General features: G+C 38.4%; 1 long non-coding RNA gene across 3 annotated transcripts in view; it reads left to right on the top strand.

Moving 5' to 3' along the window:
• Positions 1 to 16,012, top strand: part of LOC109451365 (uncharacterized) — a 63,263-nt gene extending 47,251 nt beyond the window's left edge. For all 3 annotated transcript variants that reach the window (XR_012497450.1, XR_012497449.1, XR_012497448.1), the window contains one exon: positions 12,390 to 16,012. This is a non-coding gene — a long non-coding RNA (uncharacterized LOC109451365). The remainder of the gene's footprint in view (positions 1 to 12,389) is intronic.
• Positions 16,013 to 20,066: the final 4,054 nt, after the last annotated feature.

The following is a 20,066-nucleotide window of genomic DNA, read 5'->3' as shown; positions in this document are numbered from 1 at the left end:
ATTAAATAAATGTTAGGACAACATGCAATGGAATACTATAAAGCTATCAAAATGGTTATGAAATATTTTATAATTCATTGACATGAAAAGATCTTGACAACATATTGTCAAATCATAAAAAGTTACAAGACAACCTGTGTCACATCAGCTCTCAAATATGAGGGGCGGTATTATATAATAGGTCAAGGGCAAAGCTTCAGCATCACACGGATACCTGTACTCAATGCTGTGAGCTAAGATGCTGTTTGGCTGTGGAAACTTGGACACATATGTAACTCCCCCAAGCCTTAGTTTCCCATCTGTAAATTCAGGATAATAGTATCTACCCCTTAGGGATGTTGTAAAAATTGAATAACTTAAGCAAAGTTCAGTAATGGCAAACAAAGTAATTGTTCAGTAATTGTCTGAAAAATTACTAAAATTTTAATAATAGTTGCCTTTGGATGGTGGGTTTTAGTGTGATTTATGCCTTCTTTTATACTTTTCTGTATTTAATTAAAAATATGTGAACATATTAAATTTTTACTCAAAGAAACAAAATGATTTTTATTTATTACATGCAAAGAAGACTAAAATCTTTCTGTATTATTTGAACTTTTATAGTGAGAATACATTTACTTATGTATGGAACTTTAAAAAACAGAATGCCAGGATATAAAATAAAATATCATAAGTAATCTCTGGATGATAGAATTCTAGATGACTTATTTCCTTTGGTACATTTTTTTCCCATTGTCTAACCTCACAACAAAGATAATACTGTACAATAAAATAATTATAAAGAAAAAATCATGATGTCAACTACTTATTGACATTGAAATAGTCCCACAAATAGATTACTAAGTGAAAAAAAGCTACAAAACAAGAATGTTATGATTTTTGTTTTAAAATATGCACCTACATAGGAAGAAACAGTGAAAGTGCACACACCAAAATGTTAATTGTGCTTACTTTTGAGTAGTAAAAATATATGGCTAATTTGTATTTTACTTTATGGTGTGTGTGTGTGTGTGTGTGTGTGTGTGTGTGGATGTGTTTTCAAATATTCTGCATTAATCAATAATTTTATAATGGAATTTACAAAGAAATTCTTATTAAATAAATTTAGAAAAGTTAGAAGAACATAAATGATAGAATAAGAGATTATTTGGGCCAGAATACTTAGGCCTTCATATTAGAATATCAGATAGCATGCTGGAATGTTAATGTGGCTCCTATAACTGGAACCTTGAAAGGAGTTAAAAAAAAAAAGTGCTCTCTGAATGCGTGTAGAAAAAATAAGGCTTAGGGTAAGTCCAATACCTGTGCAGGCTGTCTGACCTCCCAGAGATTTGCATCTAAGTGCCACTATAAGCTAGCTAACTAAGAATTACAATACTGGCATCTCTTCCCTAGGTCATTGACAGGTCTCCTTCATTTCTGTAAATTAAACACCTTTCCAGGGTCCTACATTATGCTATTACTCTTGACATTTTCATCTCCTCACTCATAAGTAAAGGCCAGCGCTATCCAAGAAGACACCCTTCGTTTCAGTAAAGGTACATGCCTCACGTTTGGCTTTGTATTTCTTCAAATTCCAGGCTTCTGCTGATGAGACTGTTTTAGTCCAAGAAGCAAATGCCAGTGAAGCCGGATTCTGCTCTCCCCTTGCGGGATGGAGCTGCACCAGTGTGCAGCTAGTAGCCTCTCAAGGGTACCTTTTCTGGTGCCAGAAATATTTCTCCATCTCTGCCTATTGGTAATCACTAGCTGAAGCTTTGCTCAAGATCCCCTCTCAGCAAGAATTTTACCCATGAAATCCTGCCTCCTTAATCCTAGTCCCCTGTGTGGCCACACCAGGTGCTAATCACACACAGTTAGGTGAAAACTATCGATCAGGGTCCCGGATCATGCATGTATATGCACAAGCTTCTCACCAGGCACATGCAAAAAGGACACGCCGGGTTAATGCCCATTATTTATTGCCAGCTCATGCTGGCCCCGAATCCTATCAAGTGTCTTGCTCCGGCAGCTAGGCTAGAAAATACGGACTCCCGAAAGATACTTTTGCCCTTGGATTTAAGAATGTCCCAGGCACTAATCATAAGGCAGAGAAAAGTGAAAAGACCGTTATAAGAGCTGACCAAAGCCAAAATTCCCAGAGATGATTGACAGGGAAAATATTCTCAGTCCACTTCCATTTATAATGATTTCATTCCAACAGAATCTCCTGCAGAATCAGCGTTTCTATAAAATATCCATTTTGTTCTCAATTCATTTCACAGTTCTTTTTTTTGGGAATGAAGGACAGAAACCTTGAGCTCCCCCTGGAGGTAGGAGTGTGCCTAGAAATAGTGTCTGAACTGGGGCTCTTCACTCGTTTCACCCAGTTCATCTTAGCAGCAACCATGGGTAACTTGGTTGCTGACTTTCACTCATTTCCAAGTCAGCTTCTGGGTGACCTGTCCACAGTCTCCATGACACCTGACTGGGGCTTCCATCCTCTCTGTGTTTTAGCTACTCTAGTCCTAATAATAGAAAGGCTTGATGCTTAAACAGCACAGACTATGTTTCCCAGTCTTATCTTCCCTTTTCTCCTCTAATAAAAAGTTTGTCCTATGATTCTACTTGACATCTCTTCAACATGTTCTCTCCTCTGTTTCCTTATTATTTCTTTTCATATTACCCAGAATTCTTTTCTCCCCTCAGCCCTGATGGATTTATGAAAATCGTTTCCTTCCTTAAAAGCCCAAGTCTCAGGCCAGCTTCCCCAGACCCACCTCTGAAATCCTATACTATAGAACTCGTTTACAAAGCACTTATGTTTTCTGCTTTGTATTTCAGTTATCTCTATATGGCTTATCTTACTATGTCCAACCAAATGCCCAGTATGTCAAGATCTAGCTTGCATAAAATAGTCATTAAATAAATGTTGCATTAAGTTGTTGAAGGATGACTTCAAACATCCTATTTTGAAAAAGAAAGAAATATAACTAAATGCCTTCCTAAGTTCTGTGAGTCATTTTAGCGAAATATCGAACCTGAGGAGGGGGTCAAGGGAGTCCTTCATTTATATTTGATGGGTCAGAAGTACTGGTGGCCTGGACTTAGAATTGGTATCAAAGTGGGGGCAGTCTTGTGAAACAGGAAGCCAAACGAGTCCAGGGCTCGTGCTGCCCGCGCCGCTCAGCCAATATACCGACTCAGGAGTTGGGTCATAGAATAAGCGTTTATTATCAGAGCACCGGTGGTCTGAGAAGGCAGCAGGTTAATACATCCAAAAACTGCCTTAACATTAAAAAAGCTGCCATCTCCCCATTTAAGCACACTGATAGCTGATTAAACAAGATAGCATTCAGATGGCACCTGCCACAGAGCCTAACATAATGTGTGTGCTAATAAATGTTAGTTCCTTATCTTCACACATAATGAAAATGTTCTGCAACATTCTCAATTTTAAGAAAGGGGAAAGTTTTCATTTATCTGATATAGGGATCTGGCGATCCCCCAAATGACATAGGATTCTGATGTCTGGTGCCCAGAGATCTTGGTCTCATGTACTCGAAGAATGAGAACGCGGACTCGGAAGTAGAGGCAGAAGAGCAAAGATTTTTATTAAAGTGAAAGTATAGCTCTCTTTGCGAGAGGGGGTGCACGAAACTGGGATGCCCACTGGCTAAGGCAAAAGGCTCTTATTGTTATACCTTCCCTTGCCTGCTTAGGGAAGGGAGCTGATTCCTTCTAATGGAATTTGCCTATCAGATTTGCTCTGTTTGTCCAGCCTAAAGAGATTTACGAGATAACTTATTAACTTCAAAGCGTAAATTACATTTTTGTCCTGGAGTGAATGAGTTATTTCAGAACCTGGAATTTCAGGATATGGCTGCCTTCGTTTATTCCACCAGGGACTTTCCTGTCTACCTAACATGCTAACTAACCTGTCTCATATCCACTGAGGATGAGCACATACAGAATATTTGCCTGATAACATGGTACTAGAGAACTGTACAACTTATTTAATCAAAAATATTGCAGAAACATTTGTTTTCCCCTCTGGATATATATTTTATGAAAGAACCTTTTGGTGGTTGGGTCTCTTAGTAGGCGGAAAATGTGTTCTTATAATTTATTTCCTCTAGCTCTTGTCATATGCCATTTCAGGTAGAAGCTTCCATTCCGGCAACTGGAGGAAAACTGAAAAAAAAAAAAAAAGCTATGCCAAAACAAATTCTTAGTCAACCACGTCATGGTGTGTAGGAGGAAGAAATTTTCCTCTACCCTCAAGGTTTTTTCTTTTGTTCTAGTAACCAAATAAACATGAGACAGATTAGCAGGAGAAAAATAACCAAATTTAATACATACATGCATATGGAAACCCCGCATATATGATTCAGAGAACCCACATGCAGAAGAGGTTCAGAGATAGAAAAAGGGTTGAGGTGTATAAGACATTCTGAGCTAGGGATGAGGTAATGCACCTTCAGGGCTTCAAAGGGTCATTGCAGGAAGATAACAGCAGATATTCAGTAAATAGAAGTTTGCCCTGCCTTATAGGTAGATCAAAAGAGGTTATCTTCGGTAATGTCTTATTATGGGCAAAGCCCCTAAATTCAAGTTCTTCTAGGTAGTTGACGGAGGGGCAGAAGTTTCTCTTGAACCCACAGCTAAAGTTGCCTTTAGCTCAAAACAATCCCCATACCACAGGGACACATCTTGGGATGACTCATTCTGAACCTCCACAATAGTCTGGGAAGATGTGAAAATCACTGGACAAAAATTGTTCTATATGGTAAGCGAGAAAGGAGAAGGCTAACACTTGGAAGCCAATAAGAAATGGGAAAGAATTTAAATAAGGTGTGCCAGGAAAATAAACAGATTCCAGGGAATTAATTAAAGTTTCTGGGACCTAGGACAGCTGCAGATGTTCAGGTCAATACATGTAGTAATGAAACAGGGCCCGGCTGGCACCCCTTAGTAGAGGCCCCTCCATGTCCCTGGCCTCCCCTTTCCTTGACCTACCTATAGCTTGACAATAGATCATCCCTGTGGGGACAGAGCCAGGAGAGCAGTTTACAGGCTCTCGGTCTCACTTGGAAAGGTGCTGGTAGTAGATGGCCATCAGCTGTAACCAGTTAGCCATTGGCCACTAATGTAACTGCCGTGGCTACGCTAGGGGGTTGGTTGGTTGGCAGAGAAACGAATAACAAATTGCGGCTCCTGCTTCCTGTCTCCAACCCAGCCACCAGTGAGAACACAGTGGTATGACTCCCCTATCTATGGCTCCGTTGGTGTTCCTTTTTGGCCTCACCATATCCTGTGTTCTCCTGCAGGGAGCGAGACCAGAATCCCTGCATGACAATCCCCTGCAGCTTGAGCTCTGAATGTCCCTTGTTCCACCCAGTTCCTGTTTTAGAAAAGTACCCTGAAAGTTATGATTAATTCACTTGGGCTTATTGATCACAATCTACCAGGCTAATCCCATCATTGTTCCCATATTACTGACTCAACCATAGAATCACGTGGCCACAGGGGAATTCCATGCAGACCCCAGGAACCATCCCGTAGCCTCTGGAGGAATGCCCAGATTTTCCCTTAAAAACCCCAACCTGGTCTGAGAATGTTAAGGCAGTTTTTGGAGGTGTTGACCTGCTGCCTTCTCAGACCACTGGTTCTCTGATAATAAACGCTTATTCTATAACCCAACTCCTGTGTCTGTCTATTGGTGGAGCGATGGTACAGTCAGCATGAGCTCTGGACTCGTTTGTCCTCCGGTATCAATAATATTTATCAAGGATTTTAGACAAAGGAGTTGTATCTATGGGAACTTTTTTTTTAAATGGGACTTTTAGAGTTCACTAAGGTTTAGCTCTTCGTATTTCTAAAATGCTGATTTAATTTCACTAGTTTATTGTGTTTTCCTGACTTATTTAAGAGAATTCTAAACTACCCCCTGTCCCTGCAAATATGGGGTATTGTTTTACTCCTCTGTGCTTCTGTGGGTGCTGTTCCCTCCTCCTGGAATCCTCCCTCCTCCCCCATCCTTCAAAACTTATTTTAGACTTCGTTGAAAACATGCTTGACTCCACAGTCAGTCAGCAAAGTAAGTTGCTTCCACTGCCGTCCAACAGTCTTGGCTCATAGCTCTATTATTTTCTCAATGCTGGGGCCCTAGCTGGGGAATGCCAGGTGTACCCACTTGGGGTTCAGCATGGGAAGGGAGAAGGAAACTGATTACACCAGCAGCACTCAGTTATGAGAAGTCAGAGGCCTTTCTTTATTGAGCATCTCATGCCATTATGTTACAAAGAAAAAAGCCTTATACAAAATGTTTTCTTCTGACGCTATTCTGAGTATATTCTGAGAGGCTCTTAATAGAAACCACACTGTAGGAAGAAATCTAGAAGAGGAGGGTGAAGATAACGAATCTTAAGCCTCAGAAGACTTTGCAAGAAGCAAGGTCAAAGTTTACCCACTCCCACGTCTCCACTTAGTTATCCTCCTACAGGTTTTCAGCTCTCAGCTTCCTTGGGAAAGTGTGTCATGGGAAAGTGTGTCATGCTCTTTCTGATGAGAACAATCATACATCTGATACCTCTCATTTACAGCATTTACTGTAGTAAATCTGTACATGTGGTTCTTTGATGGGTGTCTGCTTTTACAGGAACAGGGCCCGGTCGGCACCCCATAGGAAAGGACTCTCCCTGTCCCTGGGCTCACCTTTCCTGGACCTACCAAAGCTTAACAATAGATCATCCCCTGCCGCTTGAGCTCTGAATGTCCCCTGTCCCACTCAGTTCCCTGTCCCACTCAGTTCCCTGTTTTAGAAAATTACCATGAAACTTATGATTAATACCCTTAGGCGTATTTATCACAATCTCTATAGTTTAGCTTTCTTTCCAGGCTACTCCCATCATTGTTCCTGGGGTTGCTGACTCCATCAGAGCATTACGTGGCCAGAGGCAAGGCTCCATTTAGGCGCCCAGAACCATCACGTAGCCTCTAGAGGAACGCCCAGATTTTCCCTTAAAAACCCAAGCCGGGTTGAGAATGTTCAGGCAATGTTTGGAGGTGTTTACCCGCTGCCTTCTCAGACCCCTGGTGCAGTCTCCGTTGGTCTTTGGTTTCCTTCCCACGAGACTGCCCCCTCTTTGACACCAATTCTAAGTCCAGGCCACCAGTGCTCCTGACCCACCAAATATAAATCAAGGATTTCCATGACCCCCCTCCTCAGGTTCGATATTTTGCTAAAATAGCTCACAGAACGTAAGAAGGCATTTGCTTATATTTACTGGTTTATTATAAAGGATACAAATGAGCAGCCAGAGAAAAAGGTACATAGTCCAAGGTCCAGAAGGGAGCTTCTGTCCCTATGGAAACAGGCCCCTCCCAGCACCTCCTGAAAGCTTTCTGGACCCCATCATTTAGGGGTTTTTATGGAAGTGTCATTAGGTAGCATGATTTATTAAATCATTGGCCATAGATGACTAAACTCAGTCTCTAGCCCCTTTCCCCTCCCAGGAGGCGGGACTGAAAGTTCTAAGCTTCTAATCAAGGCTTGTTCTGTCCTAGTAGCCTAGTAGCTTCAGGATGGGGGAGTGGGGGCTGGGTGGACAGAAAGACAATCCCATCACCCTTATCACTCAGGAAATTCCAAGGGTTCTGGGAGTTCTGTGCCAGGACTGGAGAAAAAAACAAATATGTTTCTATGATACCAGAGGGTAACCAAGTTATCAAATGTACTACGGCATTAGGTTACATTTAGATTTCATCGCACTTTATCTCCCACTAACTTTTTAAATAGGCAAATTAATGACATTAGCAGGTCTTCACTTAGTAATTACAGCACTTCCCCCCGCCCCCACTTCATCTAGCCCCAATACCATCTTATTCTGAGTCATTTATTTGATAATTAGATGTTACAGACACTCATGAGAATGTGCGGCTGAATTCAATATCCTGGCACTGTGATAGCTTTTCTAGGAAGAGGGAGGAGGATGCCTTTTAACAACTTTAGGCTCCACACAAGATTTGTAAGTTTAGATCTGAACTTTCTTTGCTTCTCCTATTCCCAAACACTTAAATATATCAAAAAATACTTTCCAGTATGAACTATAAATAATTTGATAATTTAAGGGAATAAGTCAAGTCTCATCAATCTATACACTCCAGCTCAAAATTGGTGCTGATTGAGACATTCAGTTATTCATTCCCTCAAGTATTTGTTGAAAGCCTTTTCTATGCCTGACACTAGGCATACTGGAGACCTCTATGATAAAGTGAAAATAAGAGGCCTATAGGATATAAAATGAACTCAACATACAACTACCCTCAAGAAGCTCCCAATCTGGTTAAAAAAAAAAAAAAAAACTAAAGAAAAGGGCAGCTGGTTGGCTCAGTTGGTTAGAGCGCAGTGCTCATAACACCAAGGTCACAGGTTCAATTCTTACATGAGCCAGTGAGCTGCACCCTCCACAACTAGAGTGAAAATGACTTGACTTGGAGCTGATGGGTCCTGGAAAAACCCACTGTTCCCCAATATTGCCCAATTAAAAAAAAACCAAAAAATAACAACAAGAAATTATGGAACAAAATCTATAATTAAATTCTAAGAAAAAAGGAAAAAACCTATATACACGTAAATATAAAATAGCTCACAACTTAATCAGGAAACTACAAGTAATTCACTCCAGATCTTAAACACCTGCAGCTTATCAATATTCATAAATACAAAGCTCTGCTCCCAAGCAAAGGTGTACCAACTCTTTCAGACATGTCAGGAGTTGGTGGTCAGGTGAGGTCATTTTAGTCCAAGTCACGTGACCATTGGGTTATTCCTTAACCCATTTAATTCCTTGATTTGCAGGATGGCAAACTCAAATGCCTCATGAGTGAAGCTGGCAGGGCAGGGACTGAGGTGAAGAGTGAAGTGTGAGGTGAACTCTGCTCTACAGCGCGGAGCAGCGCAAGGCACCAGCTGATTTTATTTATGTAGCCTCTGTGCTGCCATGCCTTTCCTCTCTCAAGACAAACCAAACACCTCCTTCAATTTTGAAATGTTGATACCTAATTCAAATTTTTAAAGTTTTATGCCAGCCAAACAAAATTTAGGTAGGCTAAATGCAGTCTACTGACCACTACTTTGCAAACTTTGTGATCTTTGTATACTTCATATATTTGCTTTTAATTTTCAGTGTTTTACAAAAATTACAAATGTTATTAACCCTCATGTTCAGTAAGAACAAAGGCAGCTAGAGTGTTAACAGTGCTACTAGCAAGAGACATACGACTAGTATTGAAACAAAAACAGAAGTAATAAAAAAACTGCAAATGACCAATATAATACTTATGGGATAAACTGTTCAGTAATAACGACAATTCTGTAGAACAAAGACCCAGTCGTGCATATATCTATGCCATCAACAATAATGAGCGAGAATAATGAACATTGATAGTCAGAATGAAAAGCTTTAAGAGTGTAAATGTAAGAAACGTACAGAATTTTTATAAGTTTATTTGAGCCAAACTGACAACATATGCTGGGATGCAAGATCTCAAATGCTCTGAAGAAGGACAGTTTTGCAGCTTTTTTTATGCATTTGAAATCAAGGAGGGCACTAAGGAAGATTACATGGAGGTGGGAGAAAGCAAGGTGGGGATTAGATTACAGAATAGTTAAGAAGATGTGCTCTCTTTAGGGTGCTTATTTATTTCAAAGGTGTGTTAACCTAGATGCTCAGAAACAATGGACAGGGCTTGCTTAAGGCAAAGATAAAATTTTTAGGAAAGTGGTATGCCTGGGGCGTGACTACCTACCATGACCTGCCCAGTTAGGAATTTATGATCAGATCACCCAGTGAGACTGTTTTCCACAGAAACCCTGTTTTCATCCACAGTAGCTGAAGGAGGGAGATCAGTGTCAGATGCCTGTGTAAATAAAGTTAATTCTGGACAAAGACAAGCATTTGTTTAGCAACTCAAAGGCTGGACCTGTTGAAAATGCTGCTCCTGAAACTTTTGACACAGCCACAGTTAACTTGCATAGTTCAAAGACATTGTAACAGCCAAGAAGTTTTCTATACTTATAGGCATCACCACGGAGAGGAATTACCTACCTCAACATATGTTCAATGTAGTGGAAACTGGTCTATAAGAAAAGATAGCTGATAGATTGTGCAGAAAGTAGAAGAAAAGAGCATGTCGGGTTTGTGATTTTAAAGACTAATTGATTTTTAAGCAATAATTATAAATGTTTAAAAATTCAAATCATGTAAAAAGCTACATAGTAGCAAACAAGTCTTCCTTCCCGTCTAGACCCTCAGTTCTCCCTAGAGGTGACCCTGATGGGGAAACTGACCTTCAAATGGTTCCCTGCCACGTGGAACTGAGCTAAAATGGTGGCCGGAGGGGAGAGAGAAGTCCCCAGCCTAAGCCCCAGCCCACTTACGCATAGCCTCCTCCAAGGTACACCTTGAGCCAATCACCAGATGACATCTACCCCTTCCCTGACTCAAGGAAGTCCCCAACCCATAAAAGCCTGCTCGAAACCTTGCTAGGGGCTCAGTCTTTTGGGAAGGATCCCGCTGAGCCTGCCGGTGTAATAAAGCTGTGTTCTCCCTGATCTCTGCATGCCGCTTGAGTTTCTCGGTCCGTGCCGTTTTTCTGCAAGAACCCTATTAAGAGTTTCTTATGTTTTCTTTCATACAATAAGTGTGTATTATACGCTGAATTCTACAACTTGTATTCCCATTTAATGTATTTTGGAGATTCATGTAGATACCCCTTATTCATTTTTAAGGCAACCTATAAAAATATACCGTAATTTATATAATCAATACTCCATTGATGGGTTTATATTGTAGTCTTTTCCTATTATAAACAATAAGTCTGTCTGATTTGAAATCTTCAAAGAATCTATTAGGTGGCACTGCATCCTAGGCCTGCAAACTTAAACATCAATAGATGTCCTTTTAGTCTTGGGGACAAATAAACCTAAAAACAGCCACTTGGAAATAAATATGTTTATAAGTGAAGAAGAATCTGTGCCTGGAAAGGGTCAATGTGGCAGAAACACCAGCAAGGAAACTCAATTCAAAATGATGGAGATTATAGAGGGCCTCCTGTGATAACCTAAGGAATTGGACCTCCTGAAAGTTATGCAGAGCCACTGACTGGTTTTAAGCAGAATGACAATGACATGATTATAGTTATGTTTTTACTGTAACAACAATGAAGAGAAGAGATAAGAAGGCAACCAGAAAAGAGGTGGAAAGACCAGAGGGACTATTCAAGTAATCCAGGAAATCATTTATGAGGATTTTAACTAAGCAATGGCAGTGAGAATGAACAGGAAGGGATAGGATATTAGAGAACTATTAAGAGAGTAAAATCAGTACTTCAGATTGATTGGGTAGGGGCGCAATTGAATGAGCTGAATCTAAGATAGATAGCAAGTTTGGGGCTTGGCCCACTCATTGAATGGTGGTATTAGTCACCAAAATAAGATGGAGCAAGTACGGGGAGAAAAATGATTAGCTGAGTTTTGAACATTTGACCTTGACCTTCTGGGGCATGTAGGTGGTTATATCATATAGGCAGCATAATATACAGGTCTGAAGCTCAACAGCAGACATCAGCATATATTTAATAGTTGGAGCTATGAGCATGAAATAGGTCACCTGAATACATATTCATTGATATGGGAACAAAAGGAAGAAATGCAGAACCCTAAGAAAAGTGATAGGTGGAGGCAAAGGAGCCCAAAAAAGATGTAAAGAAAAGACTTTTCATGAACATTGGAAGATTTTTACTGTCATAACAAAGAATTCAAGTAATTTTATCTTATTTGAAACCCACGACAGCCCCAAGGTATTTAAGGTAGATGTTACTATGAGCGTCCCATTTTATAAGCAACTTAAGCTCATTTAGATGACTAGCCCAAGATTTCACAGCATTTATTAAACATCAGAGCTGGAATTTTAACCCAAGTCTTCCCCACATTTCAGAGATCTTCCTCCCACCAGGCTGGCTCCAAATTTCTCATGGTTTGTAGATACACAGACTAGCAAAACCAGGAAAGCAGAAGTAGGAAAGAGATGATACTAACACAATATCAACCTCCCTCAATACACCTTATTCCCCAGCTTTTTACACAGCAAGAAACTAAGGTTCGGAGAAGTTTAAAAAACACCTTCCCTTAAAATTCCAATCCTTACCAAAACTTACCCAAAACTCCAATCCCTTCCGTTAGCACTCATTACAGGCAGAGACTTAACTCTTTGTTTGCATAAGGATACTTGTGCTCAGAACTTCCATAATGAAGGCATCAAACACTAAGTGGTATCTTTTCTGTACTGTGATCATTAAAGAGAAAACTGGAACTTCATTTTTTTTTTTTTTTTTTTTTTTTTAAGGAGGGTGCAGCTCACTGGCCCACGCAGGGATCGAACCCCCAACCTTGGTGTTATCAGCACTACGCTCTAACCAACTGAGCTAACTGGATACCCTATGGGACTTCTTAAGGCCTTGCTCTACCCAACACAGTGTTCTTTATTTTATGCAAATGTACTGGCTGTGGCAGATGGTCCATGTAGTTTTCACAAGTATGACATGAATGAGTGTTAGAAATAAGTAGATCATCTCCTTATAAAGATATTAGCCAAACATTATTATTATGGGCCTGCAAAAGCTTAGAAATATTTTTACTATAATCCATCTCGTGATAGTGAAACCTGTTTTACCGGAATTTGACCTGAAAAAATGAAATTTGGTCATCAAGTTTCAACACAAATCTTGTTGAAAGAGTACATTTATCCTGCTGACATGAACAAGGATTTAATAAAAAATTGATATGTATGCTATAAAACCAAGTTATATAAGTGTGTTGCATTTAGATAGATTCCAAACGCAAGTTTGAACGTGATGATTTCAAGGTCCCTCCCCATTCCCTCTCCTAAGGAAACAGAGATGGATATAAACCTGTATGTGCATTTATATGAAAAGATCAGAAACAATTTAAATGCCGAACAATTTGGTTAAATAAATTGTGGATATCCTTATGATATAATATTATGCAGCCATTAAAATGAAGTTTTAGGAAAACAAAGGAAAATATTTACCATATGCTGATGTAAAAATTGCTTATAAAACTATAACTGGTATTAGTTATATTTTCCAAATACGAATATATTCATGTGTGTGTGTGCACAGAAAAAAACTAGAACAGAAGACTCAAATATTAATAGAAGTTATCTCTGGGTAGTAGGATTATAGGAGAGTTTTCTTCTTTGTGGTTTTCTTGTATTTTCCAAATTATCCAAAATGTACACATGTTACTTTCATTATTTGAAATAAATTACATTTTTAACAAGAAAGACCAAAAGGTAGTCTACCTCTTCCTATTTTGTAGCTCCTTTTGACAAAGAAGTTTCACCAAATTCCCCCAAGGACTACAACAGAAAGCTATTTTCGTGATGCCAACTGTGCCAACTCAAAACATTACTCACAGAACTTGTATCTAGACCCAAAGAAAAGAGTCACTTCCCACCCTGTCTGGGGCACACTCACTAGTAACTACATGGAGTCTTCTTACATCTTTTTTTATTCAAAGGTTTTTAATTAGGGTATCCCTTGGACCTCACAAGCAAAGCCAAAGCCTTGGCCAACTTTTCAAATATACTAGGTGGCTATGTGCAAACAGGATTATTGATGGCCTGCAGTATTATGCCAGAGTTTCTGAGACAGGCAAATAAAATAGGTCCTGTTTGGAGATAGAACAGCATATCAGTTAGGACCACAGACTGTCGTCTAACAGACCCTAAGAGTAGCTAGACTCCTAACACTGAAATGTATGAATTGTATGATCTTGGTACATTACTTACTTTCTTTGTCTCTCAATTTCCTCATCTGTCAATACGATCGCAATAGTCACTACCTTATAATATGTCTATGATAATTAAAAATTATAATGCATGTTATGTACTTAACACAAGGTCTGGCACATAGTACGTCATTAATAAATGCAAGCTACAATGTTACTATGATAAATACAATAAAGAGATAAAAATAAGTGTTATGGGAGATCGAAAAAGGGCACAATTACTCCTGGTTGAGAAGATTACAAAAGGCTTTGTAGAAGGAGAAAACTTAGATATCTGAGATGAGAGATAGAGGCATTTCAGATGATGGCAACATCAGTGCAGAGAGGTGAGGAAGCCACAACAGAGTTAAACAATTTTCCTGGAGCATCACATATACAAGTCTTGAGGAGACAAGAATGCCAGGTAAAGAAGCTTAGACTTATCTTGTGGATAGTAAAGACATGTTTCTTCTATTTATCATAATTTTATCCCCAAATGATTTTTGCAATATCACACAGGAATCTCTTTTTGCAATTCACCTGAGCATTTGTAGGAGTACCTCGTCTGCCCATCCTCATGACCCTTTACATGCTCTAGTTAAAACCAAGTTTTAGCTATTGGTAAGTCAAAGAGTCTCCTGGCCAAAACATAAAATAGTCTCTTGGGGCAGAGGATGAAACTAGGAATAACAGGAGGGAAAACATGATCCTTTCTTTTTATAGATATACAGACACTTTAAGGCATCAGGGGATATGAAAGTTGCAAGGTTATATTTGGTCTTGGTAAGGAGGGTCATCTCTGAGATGAACATTTAAAGGACATAAAAATATATGTAGAAAAGAACAAAAGTTCAGGATTGATAATACCTGATTTCAAGAATTACTATAAAGCTACAGTAATGAAGATACTATTGTATTGGTAAAAGGATAGACATACAGATGAATGAAATAGAATGAAACCCAGAGGTAGAACCACACATATGTGGTCAGTTGATTTTTGACACAAGAGTCAAGGCATTCAATGGAGTAGGAAAGCTTTTCCAACAAATGGTGCTAGAACCACTAGATACACACATGGAAAAAAAATTAAACCTAATCCTTATTTCATGTGATATATAAAAAATAACTCAAAATGTCAGATAGATTTAAATGTAAAAGCTAAACTATAAAAATTTTAGAAGAAAAATTTTTGTGACCATGGGGTAGGATTTCTCAGACTGAAAAGAAAAAAGAAATTTCTTTAAAGTTGACCATTTGAACTTCATCAAAATTAAAAACTTTTGTTATTTAACAGACATCGTTAAGAAAGTGAAAAGACAGCCATAGACTACAGAAAACATTTTATATATATCAATCGAAGGACTTGTATTCAGAACATATAAAGAACTCTTACAACACAATCAAAGAAAGGCAAACAATCCAAAGGAAAAAAAATGGACTAAAGACTTGGACAGACACTTCACCAAAGAAAATATATCGATAATCAATAAGTGTTCAACATCATTAGTCATCAGGGAAATGCACATTAAAATCATAATAAGATACTATTACATAGCCACCAACATGGCTAAAATTAAAAGGACTGACAATATCAAGTGCTGGGAAGGATGCAGAACAAGTTGAATTCTCATGCATTGCTGGTGGTAATAAAAATATGGCACAACCACTTTGAAAATGGTTTGATAGCTTCTTATAAAGTTAAATATATATTAGCCCTATAATCCAGAATTCCACTCCTAGACATTTACCCAAGACAAATTTAAACATGTCCACACAAAGACTTCTCCATGAATGTTCAAAGCAGCTTTATTCATAACAGCCCCAAACTGTAAACAACCCAATTATCCATCAACAGGTAAAAGGGTAAACAAATTATTATATATCTATACAATGAAATACATACTCAGCTATACAAAGAACAAACTACCTATGCATGCAACATGCATGAATCTCAAGAAGTATGTATGTATAAAAGAGTACATACTGTGTGATTTCATTTATATAAAATTCTAGAAATGGAAACTAATCTATAGTGACAGGAAGCAAATCAGTGTTTGCTTGAGATGGGTGTGGAGGGGGAACACGTCTGCCAAGGGGCACTTAGGGAACTTGTGGAATGTTTGAAATGTTCTGTATCTTGGTGGCAGGGGTTACACTAATGTCAAAACTCATTGAACTGTAAACTTTAAACGAATGCAGTTTATTGTGTATAAATTATACCTCAATAAAGTGTGAGAGAAACTATGTATGCTAGGTGCAATGCTATGGACTTGTGAAACACACAGATGATAAAATTATTATTGTTCCTTAGGCTTCACAATGGAAAATAACATGTGCATAGTTTTCAGTAAAGATAGAAGTTTATTTTCTTTATGCTGCTCCCTTCTATTCACCTACCCAACACATATTTATTGAGCTCCTATTCTATGCCAGGCATTTGGCTCAATATTAGGAGCACAAAGGCAGGCAAACAAACTTCACAAGGTCTCTGACCTTACAGAGCCTACATTTCAGTGGGGGAGATAGCAATGCCAACTGCAATCTATGATGATGATTTCTGTGATGAAGAGAATATAGGGTGTCGATGAATTTCATTTATGTGGTTGACAATCGCTTCCTGGAGCAAAAAACATCTAAGCTCATATCTAAAGAGTGAGTTTTCATTAACCAAAATAAAGCTAATTGTCATCCCAGAAACGCTCCCTTTCAGTATGAATGGTGATGTACAATATCTTCATGTATACTGTTTTGGATGAATGCTTCCCCAACTAGTCAGCTTTCCAAAAAGTTTTTCAAAATTGGGAGGTAATTTATTCATGCTTTTAGTTTAATACCCAAAACTCACACGTGTGAGTTTTTGATATAACTGAAATCCTCACCCAACTTTGTACATTATAATTTGTCATACTATTCGAAGCTTATATTTTAAACCTTATTTTAGGTAGCATAATTATAGATTTACACATTATTTACAGCAAAATGGTCTGATAAAATTAACTGTGCTGAAAATCAGGGGGAAAAAAGAGGGAAAGTAATAGTCTACATATAAGATATGGTAAAAAGTAACCTTAGTGAATCTATTTCCTCCTCTAAAAGAGAGTACAGGGTAATTCTTAATGTAGAGTGTCACCTCCACCCTAGAGAGTTTGGAAATCTACAGGATGGTTTTGTGGTTGTCACAGTGAATTGGAGAGCTATTTGCAGTCAGGCGTTAGGACCAGGGATGCTAAATGCCCTGCAATACTCAGGACAATTCCCAACATACGAAAATTACTCTGCCTCTAGTGCTAATAGCATCACCACTGACAAATACCATTATATGGTCTCCAGTGACCTTTTCAGCTCTAAAAGTTTGTCAGTGAATTCTATTCATTCATTTGAACTGGCATTGCTAAGTATTCTAAATGTCAAATTTAATAAGCAGACAATATCAGCCCACTAGGCATCTATGATGATTAATCTTATGTGTCAACTTGGCTGGGCCATGGTGATCAGATATATGGGCAAATATTATTCTGAATGTGTATGTGAGGGTGTTTTGGATGAGATTAACATTTAAATCAGTAGATTTTGAGTAAAGTAGAATTGCCCACCATAATGTGGGTGAGCCTTATCCAATCAGTGGAAAGCCTGAGTAGAACAAAAGATTGACCTTCCCCAAGCAAGAGAAATTCTGCCAGCAAATAGACTTCAGATTTTGAACGTTCCAGACTCCATAACTGAGGAACCAAGTCCTTAAGAGAAATACCTCTCTCTCTCTCCATATATGTATATACTCGTGTGTGTATACATACATACTATACACACACACACACACACACACACACACACACATACAAAAAACAAAACAAAAGCTGTTCTGTGTTTCTGAAGAATACTGACTAATACAATATGCCTGCCTATTCTTGGCCTTAAGATTAGAAAACATGGGATAGAGAAACGCGATTAATGAATGTTATCACATTTACCCTGGATATGGATAGCCGTGGTCTCATTAAGTACACACCTTAAATCTTAAGCATTTCAAGTATTTGAGTTTTAGAATGTCCCTGAGCATTTTGTTGAACACGTTTTCTTCTGCACTTTTAAACTCATGTGCAATTTAAGGAGTGTAATCCATATATTTCTGATGCATTTATACTTAACTCATCAAAATCTCTTTTCACGGTTGTCACTCTGAGCCTTCTGAATGCTTTAACTAGCTCTATTAAGTCTTTGATCTAAGAAACACAGGTCACCTTTTTCTCTCTCAAAGAAATAAATAAAGAATCTAAGTTAGAGTAAATTTAAAATGTACAATTACTAATTTAATTCCTTACTCCCCCTTTTTAAAACATATTTATTTATGAGACAAGTAAAGAGTTAGTAGGAGCGGGCTTGTGAGGTGGCAGGATGGGACAGGCAAAGAGTTAATGCTCAGCAGCAAGCTTGTAACATTAACCGCCTGGCTCTAACTCCCATGGCTAGCACTGCACCTGCAAGCTGACAAGCACCTTACATCCATCATACCGTGTTTCCACGAAAATAAGACCTAGCCAGACCATCAGCTCTAATGTGTCTTTTAGAGCCAAAATTAATATAAGATCCAGTCTTACTGTAATATAAGACAGGGTCTTATATAATATAAGACCCGGTATAATATAATATAATATAATATAATATAATATAATATAATATAATATAATATAATATAATATAATACAATACAACACCGGGTCTTATATTAATTTTTGCTCCAAAAGACGCACTAGAGCTGACGGTCCGGCTAAGTCTTATTTTCGGGAAAACACGGTAGGTGGGAACAGAACAGTTCCCAATCGCAACAGCAACCCCCTGCACACTAACAAACAAACACCCATCACAGATGGGAGCAGAACAGTTCCCAATTGCAACAACAACCCCCTTGCAAGCTGGCATCCATCATAGACGAGAACAGCACAGTTCCCAGGAGAAGACAATTATAACAGCAGCCCCCTGCAAGCTGACAAGCACAAGCACCCTACCTCCTGCATGGAAAAATATAAAACCCCTGCACTCCTCAGCAGTGCAACTTGTTCCCCATTGGAGTCTGTCTTGGCTAAACTCCATTTGCCAGTATCTCTCTTACCTCTCTGTCTCTGCGGCTCTCTCTCTCCGACTGCCCTGGCAAAACTCCTGCCAGTTCCAAATAGAACTCTCTCTCTCCTTCTTTGACTTTCAATAAATCTTTGTTTACTCTTGTAGACTCTCATAAATTCTTTTTACATTCTGCGAACGACCAGAGGTTAATTTTACAGTGAGACATTTATTTTTACTTATCACATCTTCATTTGTAAAATAAAAAACAAACAAACAAAAAAAACTGTCTGGTATCTGAAATCTATTCAAAATTCTCTCAGACATATTTTAAAAACATCTACATATCTTCAAACCAAAAGCAGCAAGTAATTTTTGCATAAAGTAAGTATATTTATTTTCTTGCCTTGGTAAGATGTACTGATGGGGGATTAGTGTCAATGTCATTGGATCCAAATGCAGCCTTTTTAGAGGCTGTTTCTTTTGTTTTTGTTTCCCCATGAGTGCCTCATATTGTTTTACAAAGTCCATGTAATGTAATATATGTAATTACCCTTTCGACATAAAAACCTCCCTGACGTTGCCTTATTCCAACAAAAACAGCACTATCCAATCCAACTGACTAATACTCCAGAGACATCACACAACAACAAACCAATATGAGCACAGGAAAAAGGAAAACCAAATATTGACCAAGAAATTAGAAATGCAATTTTGCACTTTTAAGGGGCTAACCTCATAGTTCTAAATTAAACATCAGGACTATATGGGCGCTGACTTTTAACTTATATGTAGGAGTAAATTTCTTCTTTTTTTTTTACCTAACCAAATTTTTCTTTATTAGTTTCAGGTGTACAAAACAATGTACTAGCTAGACATTTCACCCCTCACATGGTGATAACTATGGGGAGTAAATCTATTGGGGAGTAAATTTCTTATTGCTGAATAACAATCTTTCAGACAATTTAAAGATTACAAATGTTTAAAAAAACAAAACAAACAAACAAAAAAACTCCTGTTTCTCTGGCGTTGATAGCCTAAGTCTTATTTCAGAATTGCGAAGTTACCGATAATATTCCAGACCCTAAGATAATGACAGTTAATTAACCTGTCAATAATTGTAGTCTATTTTTCAGAGAATTAAGAGCATAATACGAACCATGCATCTGACAAAACT

The sequence above is a fragment of the Rhinolophus sinicus genome, linkage group LG06 (assembly GCF_036562045.2).
Source record: "Rhinolophus sinicus isolate RSC01 linkage group LG06, ASM3656204v1, whole genome shotgun sequence".
Taxonomy (NCBI): Eukaryota; Metazoa; Chordata; class Mammalia; order Chiroptera; family Rhinolophidae; genus Rhinolophus; species Rhinolophus sinicus.
Note: the sequence above shows the minus strand (reverse complement) of the source record. Positions and strands in the feature narration are given on the sequence as shown.